Source organism: Cervus elaphus, chromosome 23, assembly GCF_910594005.1.
Source record: "Cervus elaphus chromosome 23, mCerEla1.1, whole genome shotgun sequence".
Taxonomy (NCBI): domain Eukaryota; kingdom Metazoa; phylum Chordata; class Mammalia; order Artiodactyla; family Cervidae; genus Cervus; species Cervus elaphus.
In genome coordinates, this window is record NC_057837.1 from 62,996,409 (window position 1) to 63,018,585 (window position 22,177).

The window sequence follows — 22,177 nt, forward strand, 5'->3', positions numbered from 1 at the left end:
TGGGATTTTCCAGGCAAGAGTACTGGAGTGGGTTGCCATTTCCTTTTTTGGAGGAACTTCACCCAGTTACAGTCTTGGTCCATGGGACTAGGTGGATTATCTTCATTTTGCCAGTAACTTTTGATCCCCCTGATGCCTAGAAAGTCTGTCTCCTGGGTTCTCTTAGGATTTCACAAGGATGGTGAACTAATCAAGGCTCAGTGAACCTTGTCCTTGTAATATTGGCTTTTTTTGCATCTAACAACTCCAAGCTGAGATGAAATTTGCTGTCTCATGGAAGAAACCACAAATTCTAAATACAAAGCAACGCTGTTTCACTTATGAGGTAGTTCCTGGTCTCCACCTCCCCGCCCCCCTCAGCCGCTAGCTTCAGTGAGAGCAGCTCCTATGTGTTGAAAGCAGGTGACTTTCTGAGTAAGTGACTGTTCTTGCTGCCTGTTCCCTTTGGTTTCTTGTAATTACTATAACATCATCATCCAGTATGTGGAGCACTATGGTAATTTCCATGACAACTGATCATGATTTCCCAGATAAAGGGAGGAAGCTAGTAAGTGTTAGGAACTTGAAAAGGGTATTGGGCTAAGTTTTTATGATACTAGTAGAATTTGGAGCTGGAGAGAACTTTGAGCAGCAACTGCCTAATTAAATCTTCCCCGTTATATAGACAAGGAAACAGGTCTAGAGAAGTTAACTCGCCTTAAGGGGTCCCTCGGTTGTGGAATATACTTGAGATCCTCAGCGTGCCTCTTTCTTCGTGCCTCCTGTTCTATATGGCTGCACCATGAGCTCCACGAAGGGAGGATCCACACCTATCTTTATAGTTAATGTTTTTCCAGTACTTATCACAGGACCTAAGTACTTTTTAAGTGAATGGATGTACTGTGTTGGAGTTTTCAGACTGGGATGCATGAAATCACAGGATAATTTCAGTACGCTCAAATATTTTTTTGTAGTTGGGTTAGTTTAAATGTTATTACTTGTAGTTTAAAAGTTTATGCTTATGTTGTCATGTTATGAAATGGATGATTGTTGTTGTTTAGTCACTAAATAGTGCCCAACACTTTTGCAACCCCGTGGACTGTAGTCAGCCAGGCTCCTCTGTTTGTGGGATTTCCAGGCAAGAATACTGGAGTGGGTTGCCATTTCCTTCACCAGGGGATCTTCCTTCACCAGGGATTGAACCCGTGTCTCCTGCATTGGCAAGTGGATTCTTTACCACTGAGCCACCAGGTAAGCCCTAAATGGATGATAAGTTAGCATAAAATTTTTAGATTAAGTGAAAAGGCATTAACTAAATTACAGGGTTATAATAGGCCCTTTGACCTTCACCATAGAGGGTCTAGTGTTGCTAGATCTTTGGTATTTTTAAGAGAAGCTAGAAATCTAATTAGAAAAAAAAGAGATCTGATTTTAAATGTTGGCAGTTAACTGTGGTTTTTTGTTTTGTTTTTTTAACTTGTTTGGGTCAGACAAAACAAATTCTTGGGCCTAAGCATCTTTTTGTGACCTACGAGATAAACAGGTCTGGGCAGGAGCAAGTCTTTAAGTTCAGTTCAGTTGCTCAGTCCTGTCAGACTCTTTGTGACCCCATGGACTGCAGTATGCCAGGCCTCCCTGTCCATCACCAACTCCCAGAGTTTACTCTTTGGACAGGGTTAAATGGATGATACTGTCAGGGATGGCTGCCATTCTGAGTCTGGCTTCTTGGCTTCAAACTGGTCATAGCTTGGAGTAGAAAGAATGAAGTTAAGACTATCAAGTTAGGTTGGGAAAATTCCCACATTAAACATCATCCTCTGTGGGTAACAGCTTCTGTAATATCTTAGCCCTTGGAGAACATCACTTTACACCCCTTGTTTTTCTGCTGAGACTAAAATCCAGAGAATGTAACACAGCTCTCTGCTAGGATCCTAAGCAGCAAGGCCCCTGCTTCAAACTGCAGACCTTTGTTTGGTGCTTCCTGCCTCATGCTCTGAGGGCATGGGCTTGGGGTTTCTGGCATAATTTGGGATCGCTGGTAGAGCTGGGTGAACACCCCTTAGTACAGTGCTGTCCTAAGCAAAGGAGGGGTTGAGGTGGCGGTTAGTAATATGCTCAGCCTCATCGTGGTGCGGAGGGTCTATTTCTGTCACTAGCATCATGTTGACCTTATTTTTTCTACCTGGAAAGATATAGAGGACAACTCAGCAACAAAGAGCCTCAGTGCCAAGATAGATCTGTGCCTTCGCTGCCCCTTCTTTTCCTCCTCTTTTTCTTCCCTTCCAGCTCTTTCCTCCTTGAGCCTTACCACCTCCTGCACACCCTACTACCTCCCTTCTGCACCCCTTTTCTTTTTCTCCCACTGTTGGCCCTTCTCCATGGGAAGTTCTTGTGATGCCACTGCAGTAGGCAGAGCCAGGGATTGGACTTGTTTTTTAGGAGTTTTGGGAGGACTTGCTCTAAAGTAGGGCAACTAAATAAGGGAGATTATATGTATTTAAAATACCCCCCTCTTCTCCACCTCCACTCCAGGTTGGAAAGGATTAAATTTCAACTATGGACTTGGCTACAAGGCTCATATAGTCTGGTGCCGCTTCACGCTGCCGCCTTCTGTCAGCAGCACAGTGTTTTGACACCCACTGTTTCCCTGTGCTCCTGTTCAGTAGAATGACTTTGTTTTGACTGTTCCCTCTGAGTGGAAACTCTTCAGCTCCTTGTCCTCTTTGCCTGACAAATTCCTACTCATTTTTTCATACCAGTTCAAATGCTACCTCCTCAGTGAAGCTTTCCCTGGTCACTCCATAAGCAGAGTTAATTTTGATCTTTTCTGTACTTTGCTTGTACTTCCGTAGTTGTCCTTTGGTGCTGTGTCACCCCTGAATCTGCTCTCATTCATGAAATTGAGACCTTGTGGGCCAAGGGATAATGTGCTGTTTATTTCTGTTTCCTTTGTGTCTCTGAAGCAGGCCTGGCACAGATAGTACTTGCAGAATGAATGACAGAAATATGCTTGCACAGATTCCTGTGGTATAAGTTTGAACGTTAAATGCTATAGGTGCAATATGACAAAGTGCTCTAGCAGTTTATGGGAGTTCTTGAGAGAGAACTTCTGAGAGAAATCTTAGAAGCTGGTAGCACTTGACTATTGAAGATTTAGAAGATCAGTTGGCAAGGATGGTGGGAAGAACATTCCAGATGGAGGAAATGGTTAGAGGAAAAGCAATGAAGAAGGAAGTGCAGAAGTCAGGCCCTACCTACTGATTTACCCATGCCCAAAATTCCAGGCTAGCCTAAAAAGGAAACTCTCTTCTCCTGTCCTCTTCTACCTTTTTTTTCTTTCTATTCTCCTTTCCTTCCCTTCTCCCTCTCTCGAGGTGCCCTTGTCTTTTATTTTTGGTTTCTTGTCAGTCCTTTCCCTTTCATCTTCCCAATTGTCCAATCTTTTGATTTTTCAACTCTACCTTTTTCTACCTACTTTCTTCTTTCTTGCCCTCTTCCCCAGGCAACCCAGGAAATCCAGGCCTTTGGGTTGAGACCTGAATCAACTACACAATGTTTAACTCCAAATAACACCTCCTCTTGTGAAGCTGAGAAGTAATCATGGCATAATTGTGTCTCATCTGTCTCTTATGTTTTATTGGCATTGATTTTTTTTTTTAACCTCCCACGATGCTGGGGGTGGTGTTATCATTTTATTTTTTTTAGTAGTTGTCAAAATGTCAGTTTTAATGAGGATTTCTGCAGACAGGCCTGCCCTTAAGTGGAATGAGCCTTCAGGCAAAGCTCGGGCTAGATGAGTCAGAAATGCTCATGGATCTGTTTTTTCATGCATACAGGTGTCTGGGTCACACAGACACACACACACTCCCTTCTATCCCTATAGGTTTATGTGCTTTGCAACACATAAACACACAATTGAGTTACAAAGGTGCACATATTTCTTCTCTTCTGTACATATCCATACTTAACCTTCCCTTATACCTTGAGGTCATCTTACTTCCTCCTCCTGCCTTGTACCCACACACTTGTCCTCCCATACCCTTGTCCCACTGTTTTCTACCTAGATACCCAGAATTGTGTGTGCCGTGCAAGTATCTGTAAACCTGTCTTACAGACACCACTCTGCCCTCTCCCTTATGATCCACACAAATACTCCCCTGCGTACAGACACTGACATCTGCCTATGCCCCAGTGCCACACGCTCAATACCACACCATTTCTCACTATTCCTTAAATCTCCCTCAGTAACTATTTCTAATTTTCATAAGAGACATGTTAGTTTCAGGCTAGTTTTGAAAGGAAATGTCTTTGTTGACAGCCACGCTAGCAGACCATTAGGAAGTCAGAACCATTTATGACAGATGCTTTGACTAAGGCCTCTAGAGTAACTGTTACTATGGCAGGTGGGGGAGGGCTGGATCAAACAATAGCGGATCGCTTCTGAATGACACTGTTATGTGCCAAGGTGTATTTCAGTCTAGATCCAAACTGGATCCTGTGATATCAGGGTTCATTTCTATTGGAAGGTGATTATATACTGGCAGAAGAGCCAGAGCCACTGTAGATGTTCCAAATCAGACTTTCTAGGGTGGGGCTGGGAGAGCTGTATTTTTAACAAGTCCCCAGAGTCGTCCTGTTGTTCAGCCAGGCTGGGAAACACTGATAGAGAGGAAGAACTGGAAGTATGAAGATCTGCATTACCTTTCTGTACCACCTTGGACAAGTTATCTTTTCTGGACATTTGCCTTCTCAACTGTAATATAACAAAGCTCATGCTCATAGAGGATCTTTTCAGCTGTAAAATTTCCTGCTGGTTTATGATAAGTTCAATCTGGGATACTTTTCTACCACAAAAGTGTCCATTCTCTGTCCACCCTGGGTAGGGCATTTTGGGCTTTGGCCAGAGGCCAGCAGAGGCAGCCTAGGTCCTGACCTTCTGTCAGAAGCTCTGACACAGCTCCTAATTAGAAGTGGATCGATACGGGCCTGCAGCCAGGCCTGCAGAGCCTGGAAGGAAGCTGGAGGAATGCTCCTAGCTGGGGAGAATCTGATTACTGTGAAATAGATCTGGTTATGCTTGTCGACACAAAGGTCCTGCTGGTGTAGCCCTTTTCCCTAGGGACCAGCAGGCAGGGCTGTCCTGAGCAAATGGGGAAGTGGTTAATGTGTATCCCCCTTTGATATATTTTCCTCACCTTTATAAACTCATGTAATATAGTGCTAGGTACGTAATACAGGCCCCTTCCTCAGATGGAAAAATCATTTAGTGTTAATGTTGATAAAGCCTCTTTGTATGTTCATTTCCCCTAACAACTTACCGGGGTAGGTTGAAAAGGAAACTGGAGCTCAGAGAAGTGAAGTGACTTGGCTGCCCTGTGTCACATAGCATGTTCTCTGTTGTACTGCATTACAATATTTTTGAGCATCTATAACACTGATTCCAAGTTGATGGAGTTTTTTTCCTAAACCAAGCTGCTGGACTTTTTTTGTTTTTGTTTTTTTTTTAAAACCAGGGGTGTCCCTTACCCTTCTGTAGACTGAACTGGAGCGGAGACCTTCTCCCTGGAACCCTTCCATTGTTGTTGTTTAGTCACAAAGTTGTGTGCGACTCTTTCACAGTGCCATGGACTGTAGCCTGCCAGGCCTCCTCTGTCCATGGGATATCCCAAGGAAGAATAGTGGAGTGGGTAGCCATCTCCTCCTCCTGGGAGTCTTCCGACCCAGGGATCAAACCCAAGTCTCCTTCTTGGCAGGTAGGTTCTTTACCACTGAGCCACCAGGGAAACCAGAACCCTTCAAACACTGGAGGAAATTCCTTAAAACCAGTGGTTGAGGAGGATAAGGGGAGATGCTCTGCTTGCTTTGGCTTTCTCATTGCCTTTCCAAGATCCCTAAGGAGTGAGTAGGCTCTAATGGGAGAGATCAGTCATCATTTGGGGTCAGTGGGAGGGCTGCGTCAGGCTTCTGTACTGGCCCTGTGCACAGAGGGAGAAGGGACTCAGGACCAGATGTTCCTGTGCATAGAACCCAGGGGCTTAGTGCTCAGCTGCTAATGTGCTCAGACCAAATTCCCCCAGGAGTTGGTCATCCAGTAAGTATTTGTTGAGTATCTTCTGTGTGTCAGGGCTTGTGCTAGTGCTCAGGATTCCTAGATCAAGACCCAGTCCCTGCCCTGAAAGACCTCGCAGTCTAACATCAGAGTCAGAGAAACCACAGTATTCTTTGTGTGCCTTAATAGAGGCATATCCAAGGTACTCTGGAATCACAGAGGCATGAAGGTAGGTTATTTTCTGGAGGAGATAACTTTAATCTGGCTCTGAAGGAAGAGTAAGAGTAGGGGCACAAGGAGAACACTCCAGACCAGGGAACTAGCACAAAGGAAACCACAAAGATGAGTCCAGGAGCAGTTGATAAGGGCGGGGGGCGGGCATCAGAGTAGTGCCGAACATGTAACATAACCAGTCAGATTGACAGCTCTGCCCCTTGCTAGACTTAGGACTGTCATAGTAGCCACTCAGTGGTAGTAACACAGGAGCAGGTGGGGAGAAGACGGGTGGGTTTCTTAGCAGACTGACTGAAACAGTTTCTGAGAGGAAACTAGGGAAGAAAGCTGAAGAGCAGCAGCCTCTGCCCTCTGGGCCAAACCTGCAGAGATGCTGGGGGTTCTTGGCAATGGTTTGAAAGCTTGTCCACCCAGGCACAGGGCTTTACTTCTCTGATGCCAGAATCCTCTGCATGCCTGCCCCTCCTTCCTGTGTTCTTTTTAAAAAAGAAATTAATGGAATCTGTTCAGAATACCCCTGAAATGAAATTACATTTTTAACTCTAATTACCCTAATTAAAACTTGACAGCTGTAATCCTGGAATGGCAGATATGCTAAGTACCCCATGCCTGTGACAAGCTTACTTACCCAGATGGAATGTTCTGTTCTGGGCTTAGGAGAAAAATTCTTTTGTGTATTTGTTTTGTTTTTCCCCATCAGCCCTTAGCCTTTGACCTCACAGCTTCCTCAAGCTAGGATAGTCTCACTTGCAGGCTACAGGACCCCTGAATCTCCACAGTGGTCCCTTTGCATTCGGGGTGATGCTCCTGATGATTCTTACCATATACCTTTGAGTTCTCGCTTCAGTTGCGGTTGGTCTGCATGCCCTCAGCCTGTCCCTGGGTGAAACCACTTGCCTGTGGGGACCTGCACTTGTTAGAAGGCTGTCTTCTGAACTGGGGCTACATCTGTGTCTGGGATCAGTTGATGGCTGGTATTAAGGTTACAGTTTGAGGTCAGGGACAAGGAGCTCTGAAAATAGGATTCCTCTTCTCTTCACATGTATCAGCATAGGCTAGAAGCAAGTTAGTGAAATGCCTGGTCTTGACCCATATCTTGACTAGTTACCTGGACAGACAAGGAACATATTGGGGAGGGAGGGAGACAGTCCTTGAATTAGCCTGAAGGCTCTGTTGATGCTGTGAGTAATCTCACGGTTCTGTTAGCACCAAAGATCCCCATATTCTAGTTACTGTCTCGTAGCCTGGAAGCCTATTCAGTCAGTGGACACTGGGTTTTAAGTACTGCAAAGGATACAGAGTTGAGTAAGACACACTCTGTGCCCCCTAAGAATCTTAGAATTATGGGTGGAGTAGGGAGGCAGCAGTGGATGAGGGACAGCCATATAACGACTAGTTACGTAAGACAGAACAATGAAAGATTTCCCACAGGTGTTAGCATTTGAACTTGCCCCGAATAGATAATATTGGCAGAGGAATGGAGAGGGGCATTGCAGCTTTTAGGGAATAGCGTGATGGAAGGTAGGAAGTTGCTAGGTGACAGTCTGCTGTAATTGGAATACAGTGAGCAGGGAAGGGTACGATAGAGGATGAGAGTAGGGTTTAAACTATCCTGTAGGTAAAGGGAGTCCGTTGGGGCTGTAGGGTTGTGATAGGAGTTATGTGGTGGATTGAGAGAGACAGGGTGATTGGAGACAGTAGATTGGTTAGAACAGATGTCAAGTAAACTGTGGCCTGTGGGCTGAATCAGTCTGCTGCCTCTTTCCTTGAAGTTGTACTGGAACACAGCCACACTCATTTGTTCATCTGTGACTGCTTTCATATTACCTTGGCAGAGTCAATTACTACAGAGACTGCTGGCCCTATACAGAAAGTTTGCTGATCTCTGAGTTAGAAAGTAATTAAGAAACTTCACTAAGAGTAGATAAATGACAGGAGTAAGCCTGAAATGAATTGGGGGTGTCAAATCAGACTTTTCAAAAGCTGGGGCAGTATGATTTAACAGAGAACACCTGCCCTACCTACGTCTCACAACTTTGTAAGAGTCAAATTTTCTGAAAGTCACCATGTCACAAAGGACACAGGACATGGGTAAGTCCGATTTGCCCTTATTAGCTGTGAGCTTGGGCAAATCACCTAACTTTCCCAGAAGTTCAGGTGAATGTGTTGAATGAAACAAAGAAAAGAACCGATCAGGTTTTTCCTCACGACACAGAACTCTTATTCTGTTACTTATCTATGCTTCACCCCCCAGGTTATGTCTGGGAAAGACATAGATATCCATAGATATCCTAGAAAACTTGGAACATAGTTTATAGTTTGAGTTGTGAAGTTGGGGACAGGTGGGCGGAGGTTGTGGGAGAGGGGCTCATGATAGTTTGAGGACATGCTGTGCCCTTCCCCTTCCCTAACTGCTGGCACTTGTTCTGGCCAGATATTTCTACCCTTCAACTTCCAGAGCGTATTAGGTTCCTGCAAAACAAAAGGCTGAATTGATTTATTTCTTAAGTCACCTTTCAAAGCAGGAAACGACATAAGTACCACTTGGCATCTCTTATGTTCTTCCTGCCACTACCCTGAGCCCCCAGTGCCTCACTCCCTTTTTCCTAGGACTATGTGTGTCTACCCTGGAGGACAGGAAAAATCCCTAGATGAGAGACCACAGTGGTGGGTTCCAGACTCCTTTCTCCCTTCAGCTTTCTATGTGACCTGAGCCAATTTGTTTCGGTCTCTGGCCCCTCAGATGACTTTAGCCACCTCTTGGGATCTGAACTTTCTTCTTTAAGACTCCACGTTAGAAACACAGCCTTTTCCCTTTTTTCCCTTTTATCCTGTGTACCCCTCTCCTTTCAATCTGGAGTATTTGTGTATGTACACACCTCATTTGCTTCAGATTCACTGCCTTTGACTATGAGGAGAATAGTCATATCATTAGCTGTTTTTATTGGCAAGGTTTCAGGAACTGGCACTCAGTCTAATCACTGGAGTGGAACAGACGCTGGAGGTCAGGTCCAGCTGACCTTAGGGTTCAGCAAGGCATGGTGTCTCGAGGATGGGCCATCTAGTTCAGTACAGGCAAACATTTGGCCCTGACATCCTTGATAGAGTAGAGGGATAAGGGCCAGGCACTGATCCAGACAATTTACATTTTTTCTTGTTCTTTCTCATAACTCTGAGATAGGTGATATTATCACAGCATTTTACAGATGTGGGAACTGAGTTTTAGAGGATCATTCAGTAGACAGAGACTGACTCTTTGAGATACAGAGGAATACCTAAGTAGTCCCTCTCCCCAAGTAGGAGAGAACGGTGGGAAAAACAGACATCAAAGCTCAGGAAGGCAGTTAAATAATAATGCCTAAGGATACCCAGTTTAGGTGGCCAGATCCAGGGCTCAAACCCAGATCTGTATGCCTGCTATTTGCACTCTGCCATGCTGCCTTCCCTGCAGAAGGATGAGGAGAGTGGCAAACTCAAGTACAAGTCTAGGCTGGCTGGCAGTCTCTGAAGAATGGCTGATGGTAGGAAGGCCTAGCCTTGGATTCAGAGCTGGGCCTTAGTCCTAGGAGGGCCTTAGGTATTAGGCAGCTGACGTGAGGCAGGGGTTCTCACATGGTCCTGGGCCTATTTGTAGAATATGGTACGTGATTTTGTGTCCACTAGAAGGTGAAGTCTGGTGGTCAGCACTGGTAGTGTCCTGGCATACAACAAGGAGCCCCACAATCAACTCTGTGATACAGGAGAGCAGGGAAGAGGGTTGATGCCCAGGCCCTATGGGTAGGGGATGGGAATTAAATATTTCTTGCCAGGAGTCAGAATTGTTTGAGGGCTGAATTTGAATTGCTGAATCCAACCTAAGGTGATAGAGCTAGGATAGAAGTGAGAGAGAAGGGAAGAAGTTTTAGAGGCTGACAGGAGTTTGTGTTCAGGTTAAAAAAATTTTTTGTTAAGATTCTGCAGATTATTCCAGTTTAAAAACTTGAACCATTTTCTTCTCACCACAGCCTTTGCGCATACTGGCCCTTTTTCCCGGAGGCCCTGTCTTCCTTTTTTTCTGACCATGGCTAGGCAGGCAGGTCATGGCTAGCTTTGAACCGTAGCATCTTTCAGTCTGCTGCTTCACCCTGGGTCTTTCCCTGTGATGCGTCCAATAGTGCTAGATTTGATTTCTTCATCTGTCAAATACGAGGATTGGATTAGCTGGCTGAGGTCCTAGTGTTCTAAAGTGGTCCTTTATCCATCAGGCCTGAAATTTATTCTTAAAGTTAGTTCTAACCCCACCCTTGTTATCTACAGTCTTCATGTAACTACACTGAATCTCAGCTAAAATTCACAGATTGTGTTTTTGCCTGACCATCTATTTGTAGCTTAAAATTTGGGGTAAAATTGGCATTGTCTCTGAGGTCCTGGCCTTCCACCCCAGAGCCCCAGTTCTGGGACTGAATCCACTTATGCAGAGCATTGTCATTGCTTTTTAAATACCTATTTGAAAACTTATATGTGAACTTGAAATTTGCATTTCCAGGTTCCACATTGAGGACACCTTCAAAGTTATCTGTACTATAGGAAGTCTGAATGATGCGGGAAGTGCTCTGGTTAGAAGTAAGGAGACTGATTGGGGCCCTGCCACTGCCTGCCTGCCTTCCACTTCGGACAGCTCTCTCCTCATTCTGGTCTCACACCCCTTCTATAGAATGGTGGTGCGTCTTCCAGCTCTGGTCTCATCAGGGACAGAAAGCCATCTTCTACACCGTTCATCTGCAGAGCACTCTCCCGCCCCAGCTTTGGTTTGTTGGTTACAGATTGTAAAGCCTTAGATTCTCGCTTCCAGCTCCAGAGGGGGAAGGGGAACCATCCAACTGTCTCATTAGCATGGAGAAAAGAAAACAGTAATTACTTGTGCCTCCCTTGATGATTCCTGCAGGGTTGGTTTTTCGGGGAAGGAAAAGGGGGGAACTGGAGACAGCTTCAGCTGAGGAGGGAGAAATGCTGTTAGCTGCCCAGAAAAGGCAGAGGCAAGAATGATTGTCTTGCATGTCTGTTGTATTCTCTGGACATTCCTCCAGGCAGCCTAGAGACTGCCTGGATTGAGTTTCATCTATTTATGGCATGTATAGTGTTCTCATACATGGACATGAATTGGGCTCAAGAGCCCTAATGTCACCTGTCATTAAGAAAGCAGCTGCCCTCCCAGGCCTCTCTTTGTGATATGCTGTGCATCCTGACACCTGTCTTTACTGGGGAGTAGAAGAGGGTTTTACTGAGCCATTTTGTGACTTGGCTGCATTTTTATTATGTTGTGAGGTCATCTTTTTAACCCCCACAGTAACACAGCCAATTGGTTTTATTATGCCGGGGCATAGGCAACACACAATAGAGTCAGTCAGAGTCAAGGTCAGGTATTCTTGTCTTTGGAAGGAGTTTGGAACTGCAAGACCATGGGATTTGGTCCAGACTAGGAAGAGGTGACCTCACAAAGATTGAGGCAGTTAGGGTTTTGAGGCCAAGATGTTAGGGGGCAGGCTGAATAGAACTAAAATAGATTGGCAGATGTGGCTCCTGGGACAAAGACTGTTTGCTCTGTGGCCAGTCTTATACCCCCTGCTGTCTGGGCAGTTGTCCACCTTCACGTGCTGATGGTAGCAGAAATGGGTCTGAGACTACCTGCAGGAGAGCCCTGCCGGATTGAACCTGGAGCTGTTATGCTATGGTTAATGTCCTGTGACTGCTCACTCGTGCCTTAGTTGTCACCCTGGAGGCCTAGAGAACTAGTTTTCGTTAGAGAACTAGTTTTCGTTTTCCTTCCCCTCTTCCGAGGAAGATGTCACTTCAGAAACACCTTTTTTCAGTCAGTCTTCCTGTAGTCCCTGGAGTTTGCTCTACTCTAAACATCAGGGATTCTGTAGGGATGTTGCTGTTCAGTCACTAAGTCGTGTCTGACTCTTTGCAACCCTGTGGACTGCAGCACGCCAGGCTCGTCTGTCCCCTGTCTCCCAGAGTTTGCTCAAATTCATGTCCATTGAGTCAATGATGCTATCTAAGCATCTCATTCTTTGCCCTCTCCTTCTCCTGCCTTTAGTCTTTCCCAGTATCAGGGTCTTTTTCAATAAATCGGCTTTTTGCATCAGGTGGCTGAAGTATTGGAGCTTCAGCTTTAGCATCAGTCCTTTCAATGAATATTCCGGGTTGATTTCCTTGATGACTGGTTTGATCTCCTTGCAGTCCAAGGAACTCTCAAGAGTCTTCCCCAGCACCACAACTTGAAAGCATTAATTCTTTGGCATTCAGCCTTCTTTATGGCCCAACTCTCACACCTGTACAAGACTACTGGGCCTGGCATAAGTGACTCAATGATAGGTATTTTTTTCCCATCTAAGTACCACAAAAGATGAATCAAACAAAAAGACGAAGAGAAAGGAAAAATGGACTTTTGCTGTTACTTATTATGTATCATTGGGGCTTCCCTGGTGGCTCAGGTGGTAAAGAATCTGCTGGCAGTGCAAGAGACCAGGGTTTGATCCCTGGATCTGGAAGATACCCTGGAGAAGGGAATGACTGCTCCCTTCAGTATTCTGGCCTGGAGAATTATACAGACAGAGGAGCCTGGTAGGCTACAGTCTATGGGGTCACAAAGAGTCAAACATGACTGAATGACTAATGCTTTCATTTTTTTCATCATTAAAGCCCAAAGCCTTAGTTATTCTCATTGATTCCTAATAACCTTTTTTTTTTGGTTGCTGTTGTTTATTTTTTAAAAAATAGACTTAAATAGTTGAACTGTTTCTTGACAATCTTGTTTGATCCATCAGAAAATCCTGCAGGAAAGTAGATGCTATGATCCTTATTTCACAAATACAGAAAAAAGATCCAGAAAGGTGAAATGACATGGAAAGTCAGAACATGGAGGTCAGAGTCAGAACATGGAGCTTGAGATTTTGGTTGGACCTTCTAGATCTTAGAACAAAGGTCGATGGGGCAGGTGTTTTATTCAGTCACAGGTTCCCCAAGTACTTAGTGTCTTCTGCTTGCCAGACTGTGTCAGATCCTTGAGCTGTTAGAGTTAAGAAGACCCTAAACCTGCTGTAAGGTCACAGCAGCAGTAAACATTCTCTTCTCCCCTCCCCCTCAGTTCAGTTCAGTTGTTCAGTCGTGTCTGACTCTTTGTGACCCCATGGACCGTAGCACTCCAGGCCTTCCTGTCTATCACCAACTCCTGGAGTCTACCCAAACTCATGGCTGTTTAGTTGGTAATCCCATCCAACCATCTCATCCTCTGTCGTCCCCTTTTGCTGCCCTCAATCTTTCCCAGCATCAGGGTCTTTTCAAATGAGTCCGCTCTTTGCATCAGGTGGCCAAAGTGTTGGAGTTTCAGTTTCAACATCAGTCCTTTCAATGAACACTCTGGACTGATCTCCTTTAGGATGGACTGGTTGAATCTGCTTGCAGTCCAAGGGACTCTTAAGAGTCTTCTCCAACACCACAGTCCAAAAGCATCAATTCTTTGGCGCTCAGCTTTCTTTATAGTCCAACTGTCACATCCATACATGACTACTGGAAAAACCATAGCCTTGACTAGATGGACCTTTGTTGGCAAAGTAATGTCTCTGCTTTTTAATATGCTGTCTAGATTGGTCATAACTTTTCTTCCAAGGAGTAAGCATCTTTTAATTTTGTGGCTGCAGTCACCATCTGCAGTGATTCTGGAGCCCCCAGAAATAAAGTCAGCCATTGTTTCCGCTGTTTCCTCATCTATTTGCCGTGAAGTGATGGGACCAGATGCCATGATCTTAGTTTTCTGAATGTTGAGCTTTAAGCCAACTTTTTCACTCTCTTTGACTTTCATCAAGAGGCTCTTTAGTTTTTTTCACTTTCTGCCATAAGGGTGGTGTCGTCTGCGTATCTGAGGTTATTGATATTTCTCCTGGAAATCTTGATTCCAGCTTGTGCTTCCTCCATCCCAGCATTTCTCATGATGTACTCTGCATATAAGTTAAATAAACAGGGTGACAATATACAGCCTTGACATACTCCTTTTCCTATTTGGAACCAGTCTGTTGTTCCACGTCCAGTCCTAACTGTTGCTCCCTGACCTGTATACAGATTTCTCAAGAGGCAGGTAAGGTGGTCTGGGATTCCCATCTCTTGAAGAATTTTCCACAGTTTGTGGTGATCCACACAGTCAAAGGCTTTGGCATAGTCAGTAAAGCAGAAATAGATGTTTTTCCGAAACTCTCTTGCTTTTTCGATGATCCAGTGGATGTTGGCAATTTGACCTCTGGTGCCTCTGCCTTTTCTAAATCCAGCTTGAACATCTGGAAGTTCACGGTTCACATATTGCTGAAGCCTGGCTTGGAGAATATTGAGCATTAGTTTACTAGCGTATGAGATGAGTGCTGTTGTGCAGTAGTTTGAGCATCCTTTGGGATTGCCTTTCTTAGGGATTGGAATGAAAAGTGACCTTTTCCAATCCTGTGGCCACTGCTGAGTTTTCCAAATTTGCTGGCATATTGAGTGCAGCACTTTCAGAGCATCATCTTTTAGGATTTGAAATAGCTCAACTGGAATTCCATCACATCCACTAGCTTTGTTCATAATGATGCTTCCTAAGGCCCACTTGACTTCACATTCCAGGATGTCTGATTCTAGGTGAGTGATCACACCATTGTGATTATCTGGGTTGTGAAGATCTTTTTGTATAGTTCTTCCCCTCCTCCTACCCCCATTCAAATCATTGGATTTTGAGGTAGAAAGAGCGCCAGTGTTTATATGGTCTTCCTTTCATGTTGCTACATGAGTAAGGCAGATCATGAAGCAAGCACATAGACTTTGGAGTAAAAGCAGACCTAGGTTCAAATCCTAGCTCTGCTGCTTACCAGCTATTTGATTTTGAATGATACACTTAGCCTCTTCACGCATCTTCAGTTTTAGTCACTAAGTCGTGTCCAGCTCTTTTGTGACCCCATGGCCTGTAGCCTGCCAGGCTCCTCTGTCCATGGGATTTCCCAGGCAAGAATACTGGAGTGGGTTGCCATTTCCTTCTCCAAGGGATCTTCCTAACCTAGGGGTTGAACCTGTGTCTCCTGCATTGGCAGGTGGATTCTTTACCACTGAGCCACCAGGGAAGACCCATATTCAGTTACCTTGGCTATAAAGTGGGCATTCCATCACTTGCTTCACCAGGTATTAGGATTAGGAGGATTGCCAACATAACACCTAGCCAGCAGTAGCCCAGGTCTTTCTGTCACCCTGCATTAAGGCCTGGCCTAAGCCGTTGCTCAAATGAAGCTTCTGAGGCCACTTGTAGTCAGACTGATTCCCCCCACCACCCCACCCTTTTACAGTACATAGAGCTCTTGAAACTGTTAGGTTCTGCCATAATACTCTTTTTTTTTTTTTTTTAAAGTATATTTGATTTATAAGGTTGTGTTATTTTGTATTAGTTTCTGGTATACAACAAAGTGATTCAGTTATATGAATGTGTATTTTTCATATTCTTTTCCAATATGATTTATTGTAGGATATTGAATGTAGGTTCCTATGCTATACAATAAGACCTTGTTTATTTTATGTATAGTTTGTATCTGCTAATCCCAAACTCCTATTCTTCTCATATCCCCTCTTCCCCTTTGGTAACCATAAGTTTGTTTTCTGTGTCTGTGAATCTATTTATATTTTGTAAATATTCATTTGCATCATATTTTAGATTCTACATGTAATGGTATCATACAGTATTTTTCTTTTTGGCTTATTTCACTTAGTATGATAATCTGTCAGTTCATCCATGTTGCTGCAGATGGCACTGTTTCATTCTTTTTATGGCTGAGTAATATTCCATTGTGGTTTTATTAATCATTGTAAAGATTCAGTGTTGTCTTGTGCTGACATAGCCATATTTTCAAGAGGTGACAGAACTCACGCAGTGAAGACAGGTCTGGAATGAGACCATAGTGGGATGAGATCCTTCCAGTTACCTGAGTACTGCTGTACCAGGCTGTGTGTATATGGAGTCCTTCAGCGAAGGCCTTGCGAGGCAAGTCAGCTGTGCTGTGTTGGGAGGTAGGGCAGCGGAAGCTGGATCAGGGGAAAACTCAGCTAGCTATTTACGTTAAGTCCAGCTTTTGAAACACAAGTCTTCCAAACTTTCTGAAGAAGGCATACTTTCCTATCTACCCTTTGGCCTTATGTCTGGTACCTGTATTCTTGATGATTGTTCTTTTTTTTTTTTTTTTTAAATTCTGATTGTGCTGTGTCTTCATTGCTGCACGTGGGCTCTCCAGCTGCGGCGCCCGGGCTCCTTACTGCGGTGGCCTCTCTTGTTGTGGCTCATGGCTCTAGAGCACAGACGCCGGCTTAGTGGCTCCGTGGCAGGCGGGTCTTCTTGGGCCAGGGATCTGACCTGTGTCCTCTGCATTTGCAGGTGGAGTCTTACCCACTGTGTCACCGGGGGAGTTTTCATGATTGTTCTTTTTGACCTATTTTGGATTTTTTAAAAAATAGATAGGAAAAGCAAAAAATAAAAATTTCAGTGTGTGTGTACAAACCACATCTTTCATGTCTTGGCTATTGTAAATAGTGCTTCTATGAACACTGGGGTGTGTATGTATCTTTTTGAATTAAGAGTTTTCTCTGGATATATGCCCAGGAGTGGGATCATACAGTAACTGTTTTTAGTTTTTAAGAACCTACATTCTCTTTTCCATAGCCTGCCTAATATTCTTAGTATATTTGAAGGAAGTTGACACAGTCCTGCCCTGGACTACTAGGAGCCCAAGGATGAGATTTGGTCTCTTTCATCCCTGTGTCCTCTATAATCCCCAACCCAGAGTTGTAACCGTGGCTATCTTGACCCAGGAATTGTTTTTTGATTGATTGGATAGAAGACTTGGGCGGGGGGGGGGGGGGGGGGTTGCAGCTGATAAAAAGAGCTGTTAAGATTTGGCTGGGTCTCCCACCTTCACTCTTCCCCTTTCCTCTCCTGTTACAGTATCATATTGATTCTTAAAAAATCCTTGTGTTGTAGACAGGATGGGAATTGTATCCCTGTTTTGTAATTAAGGAATCTGAGGCTCAGATTAAAACCCAGGTCTCTTGTTAGGAGATAGATCCATAGTAAGACTAGTAGAAATTTGAACAGAAATCTTAACTGACTAGGTCTTCATTATCTGGAAGCAGTAGGAATGTTTACATGAAAGAAACACAGAGGAACTGTTCTGAAGCCTTAGTGGATGGTGAGGACAGAGCTTGATTGTAGTCACAGCCAGAGGTATTTCAAGAACACAACAGAGAGGTGAGGAAGGGTTCAGGATAATTTCACCTAATTGCTAGGCCTTGAAGACTAAGATGAATTTGAATATGAATAAATGAAAAGAGTCGTTCCAGGTGAGACAACAACATGGATAAAAGTATGGTAACTGGAAGGCCCACAGTCATAAGTGATGACCAGACCTGTGGTGTAAGAGTCTAGAGAGCCAGGCTGAGGTGATTGGGAGCCATGCCATTTTTTTGAGCAGGGGAGTGGCATTAGGAACATGAGTCTAAAAGTGTGGGCTCCAGTAGATAGGAGTAGAAGGGGCAGGGGAAGACTAGTGAAAGAGAGACCAGGGAAGAGGCTACTCTAACAGCCTGTCCTTGTAATGTCAGTAAATTCTGAGAAGTATTCCAGCAGTGCAGGCAGGGGATAATGAGATCCTGAACCAAGAGGAAGTTGACGCAGCAGGGAATAAAGATGGTTTGGATGTAGAGCTGTTAGGGGGAAAAAAAAAACTCTTCAAGGACTTGGGGATGAGGGGAGAAGGGGTTGAAGAGCCTGATACATTTTGAAGTCTATAAATATGTACTTGAGAGAATTGTCACACCATTTGCTGAACCATGGGGACTGGGAAATGGGAGGAGGGTTCACAGTTTGTTGACATGTTATTTAATCGGAGGTGCTGATAGTCCTTTCCTGGTACCTCCCACTCCTTAGTGCCTCCATTTCCGCCGCTTGCTTTTGGGCTTTAACCCCAGCCTGCAGAGATCCTTTAGTTCCTTGTGTTCGCTGCTTTGTTCAGACCTGGAGCCCCGTCCCCAGATCCTTCTACCCAGGTCTTAGAGCAGCTGTCATTCCTTCTCTGAAATAAAATAGTACATGTATGGTGCTTAACCCAGTACCTAGACTATTTCAAACTGTGCATTAAATGTTAATGACAGTTAAATGACTGTTGTGGTGGTAGAGATTATCATAGCTTTGTGCTCACAGTATCCTCTGGAACTACCTGGCTGAAGGACTCAGGAGTCATTCAACTAGTGTTTAGTAAAAAGTCTGGACTGCAAGTAAATGGAGAATATCCCAGGCTTGGGTATAAATGAGGGCTTGAGTCATGTCAGCCAGGACTAGAGCATGCGTTTTCTGTCTTTTTTCTCCTTCTGTTTTTTGAGAAGTGGTATAATGTGTGCTTAAGAAGGCAAGCCCTGGGGGTTGAACTTCTCAGGTTGAAGTCCCAAGTCTGCCATCTATTAGCTGTGTGACTTGGGGCAAATTTACTTAGCATCTCTGTATCTGTTTTCCCTTAGAAAAAGTGAAGAATGTAATATCACACCAACCTTACAAGAGTTTGTGAAGATTTAATGAGTTAATACAAACAAAGGGTTTACAACAAGGCTTGGCACTGTGCTACTCTCCTCTTTACCCCAGTCATTTCTACCCCACATTCCAAGTAATATATAGGAGTTTCTCTGTCCCTACCCAACAGAGGACGGGGTAAGTAGAGAAACCTAAAGTCAACCTCATAGTGCTTGGAAGTTTGTCCCATCTGGGTTCCAGGTTTTGGAAGCCTGGAGGAACCTCATTCTTTCTATCACTACATTCTAGTTCTGTAGACTTTCTTGTTCCTTAGTGTAACAAGCTTCCTCTTTCCCATTATTGCCTCAGGGCTTTTGTGCTTATTTCCCCTTTCTGAAGCTCTCTTCCCTCTGATCTTTGAAGATCTCACCCCCTTACTTGGGTCTCTGTCTAGTGACTGCTTCTTGGAGAAGTCTTCCCTGACTTTTATCTAAAATAGACCTCATTCTCACTCATAGTCATTCTTTTTCCTTGATCTGCTTTATGTTTCTTTATAGCCCTTAGCACAACCTGAAACTGTTTATTAACCTGTTTTTTGCTACTTTGCAAGACCTGTAAGGGCAGGAACTTCAAATGCATGCATTGACCTAAGCTCAGGCCTGTTCAGAGCAAGACCCTGACGGACTTCTCTCTGTTCTAGGTGAGCCCTCTTCCCTGAGGCAGTTGGTGCTGACGCTGTAACGCAAAAGAAGAACTTGCCGGCTGAGCTCAGTCTTGGTACTGGTGAGTGAGGGTACCTGGGCAAACTTGGGCCAAGAGACAGGCTGACTAGTTTGGGGCTTATTTTTACCATTAGTACAGATAATTTACAGGTAATTATTCTCCTACTCCATGCCTAAGAGACTGTCGTAGGCAGACAGTCTGGGATCACTTGCCATGAATAAAGCAAAAGCACTCTCAATTCCTTCTGGCTTCTGCCTGCTACTTTCTGCTACCTGGTATCCTGAACCTGGCTAAACCCATTCTCCCACAAGCTCTCTTAACATGACTTCATAGCCTTTCATAGACTTTCCTGATTTCAGTCTTGAGTGTGACCTACCAAGGCCAGAGTCGATTTCGGGAAATCCTGTGGTTTTATCAGTCCTGCAGAATATGGATCATCAGTGGAGCTGGGGATAGAGTTTTAGAGTGGGGCTTTGTGAAGGGAAAGTCCAGGGAATTTTAGAAGGAAGACTGTAGATGGTGAAACAGTAAGGGAAATCAACATATTAAGAATCAATTGTATTATGGATCTCATTTATACTATATAAAATCCCATTTTATAGATGAGGGAGTTGAGGCTTAGAAAACTGAAGTAATACACCCAGGGTTTACACCTGGAAATCCGTAAAGCTGATCTTAGAATCCAGGTCAGTCTGTGAATACCATTGTTCTCTCTGTCTTGGCATGCTTTCCTTGGACTGCTAATCTCCTTGGAATCATGATTTTTCTTATAAAATTCAAGAAGATGGACCTTCTTAGGGGTTCAGGAAGGAGGCCTAGTTATTTGAAAGGCCCAGCAAGGCAGGCAAGAGGTGGGGGTCCCTTCTGAGCTTCTGAGGCTGGAAGGAAGAACCTCCAAGCATGCGGAGACCCAGGTTTAAATATGACTGGAACGAGAAGAAAACATCTGTAACACTTGGGACCCCATGAGCACTTGTGGTAGCATAGACAGGGACCTGGTGAGCTGACTTGTAGTTGGAAAACCTGGGTGTTTATTGTCTCTCTCAATAGTTACCTTTGGATAATCTGTTTCCCTGTTTTTAAGTTGGAGTGCCTCCATGTACCTTCACGTGTTTATTTTGTGTACACCAACCATATAGGATGTTGTAGAGAATCAAATGAGAAATGCAAGTTGGAAAGCTTTGTGAATTGTAAAAACTGAAGTGAGAGAAGTGAGAAGAAAGCGTTATAGGTATCTCTGGCATCTCAGTCCCTGACTTTTAGCCACCCCACTCCCCAAAGGCAAAAGGGAAGGTTTTGCCTTGGAAATCTACACTGTAAATTTTCTCCCATGCCCTTCTCTTCCTTTCCTTCTGCTGTAGGCCCTACTGGAAAAAAGTTGAAAAGTTCCGCAGATTCAGTTTTTCCAGGGCACAGAGACAGAGCCAGGCTGCGTTGGCAGTGCACAAGCTGAGGAGCACAGGTGCAAACACACCGTCACAGCCTGGCTCCAAGTCCACTGCCGGTGCAGATCCTGTGGCTGTTTCAAGGAGTCCATCCCCAGCGTGTGTCTGTGCTCACTGACTGCTTCCATTGGGATGTTGCTTCGTTACCTACTGTTACCTGAGACCAGGAGGGCTATTCCTATTTTGGCCCTAGGTTCCCTACCTACTTCCACCCCTCACTACTATTACTGAAAAACTCATGTATACTGTAGCCTCATATCCTATCAGAGGCCGTGATCATTTCACTTTTCCCACCATTTCTCTTGCCCTTGGCCAGTGATACAGGTCTTCATACTCTCTTCATACTTTGTAGTCGTACTCTGTAGTAAGGGACATTCTGTTCTTCCCGCTGCCTGCCTGAGGGTGCACAGAGGGATCTGTGCCCCAACCTGAGGCTCCTGGAAATCCACATTGGCCAGCCTTCCCTCCTTTTCTAAATCTCCAGACACTTGCTGTCATCTCTTTTTGTCTTGGTTAATCTAATGTTCTTTAGCTTCTGGCCTTCCATGGCCTGGGCATCAAGCTTGGGTTTTACTGTTCTTAGGACAACTGCCCTGCAAAGTAGTTCCATTGTTGATTCTTTTCAAATATGAATGGTTCCATGTAAAAAACTGTATAATATACTGATACTCACATTTATTTATCTAACATCCTCAATTTTCCAGAATCCTGCTAAAAAACAAAAGGTAGCAAAGCGTTGTCATCCTTAAGACCTTGCACAGTGCTAATTTATTCATATTTTTATGTGTTGTTGTAACAAGCTTAACAATCTGGTTTCTAAACCCCCAGAATATTAAGAACAGGGCATATAAAGGGGAGGAGGAGCTGCTCTATTAGCAGCAGCTAGAGGTGAGAGCTGAAAGCCAACTGTAAGGGAGAGGTAAAAGAAGAATGATAAGACAGAGAACTTAAAATGGGTATGAAGGCTGTACTTTAAGGGCAACAGCCCTGTAGGCATCTGTACACTTCAGTAAGGTAGGGCTAGGTAATTTTTAAGATAGTTCTTAAAGGCCAGTAGTATCAAAGAATGTTTAATTATTTGCAGTGTCTGCTATAGTATCAGATGCTATATTGAATGCTGTACATAAATTGATTTCGTTTTCATCACACTTTGAAAGGCAAGTGGTGATATTCTCATTTTATAAATTATGGAGACTTAGAGATGGA

General features: G+C 44.2%; 1 protein-coding gene and 1 long non-coding RNA gene across 3 annotated transcripts in view; one reads left to right on the plus strand and one right to left on the minus strand.

The window, feature by feature from the left end:
- Positions 1 to 22,177, plus strand: part of RALY (RALY heterogeneous nuclear ribonucleoprotein) — an 83,078-nt gene that overhangs the window by 16,542 nt on the left and 44,359 nt on the right. For both annotated transcript variants that reach the window (XM_043884200.1, XM_043884201.1), the window contains exon 2: positions 19,504 to 19,586. The gene's annotated coding sequence lies outside the window, so the exon portion shown is untranslated. The remainder of the gene's footprint in view (positions 1 to 19,503; positions 19,587 to 22,177) is intronic.
- The window catches only part of LOC122681781, a 33,099-nt gene continuing 27,551 nt past the window's right edge, over positions 16,630 to 22,177 (minus strand). Inside the window, exon 3 of the long non-coding RNA XR_006337102.1 lies at positions 16,630 to 16,734. This is a non-coding gene — a long non-coding RNA (uncharacterized LOC122681781). The remainder of the gene's footprint in view (positions 16,735 to 22,177) is intronic.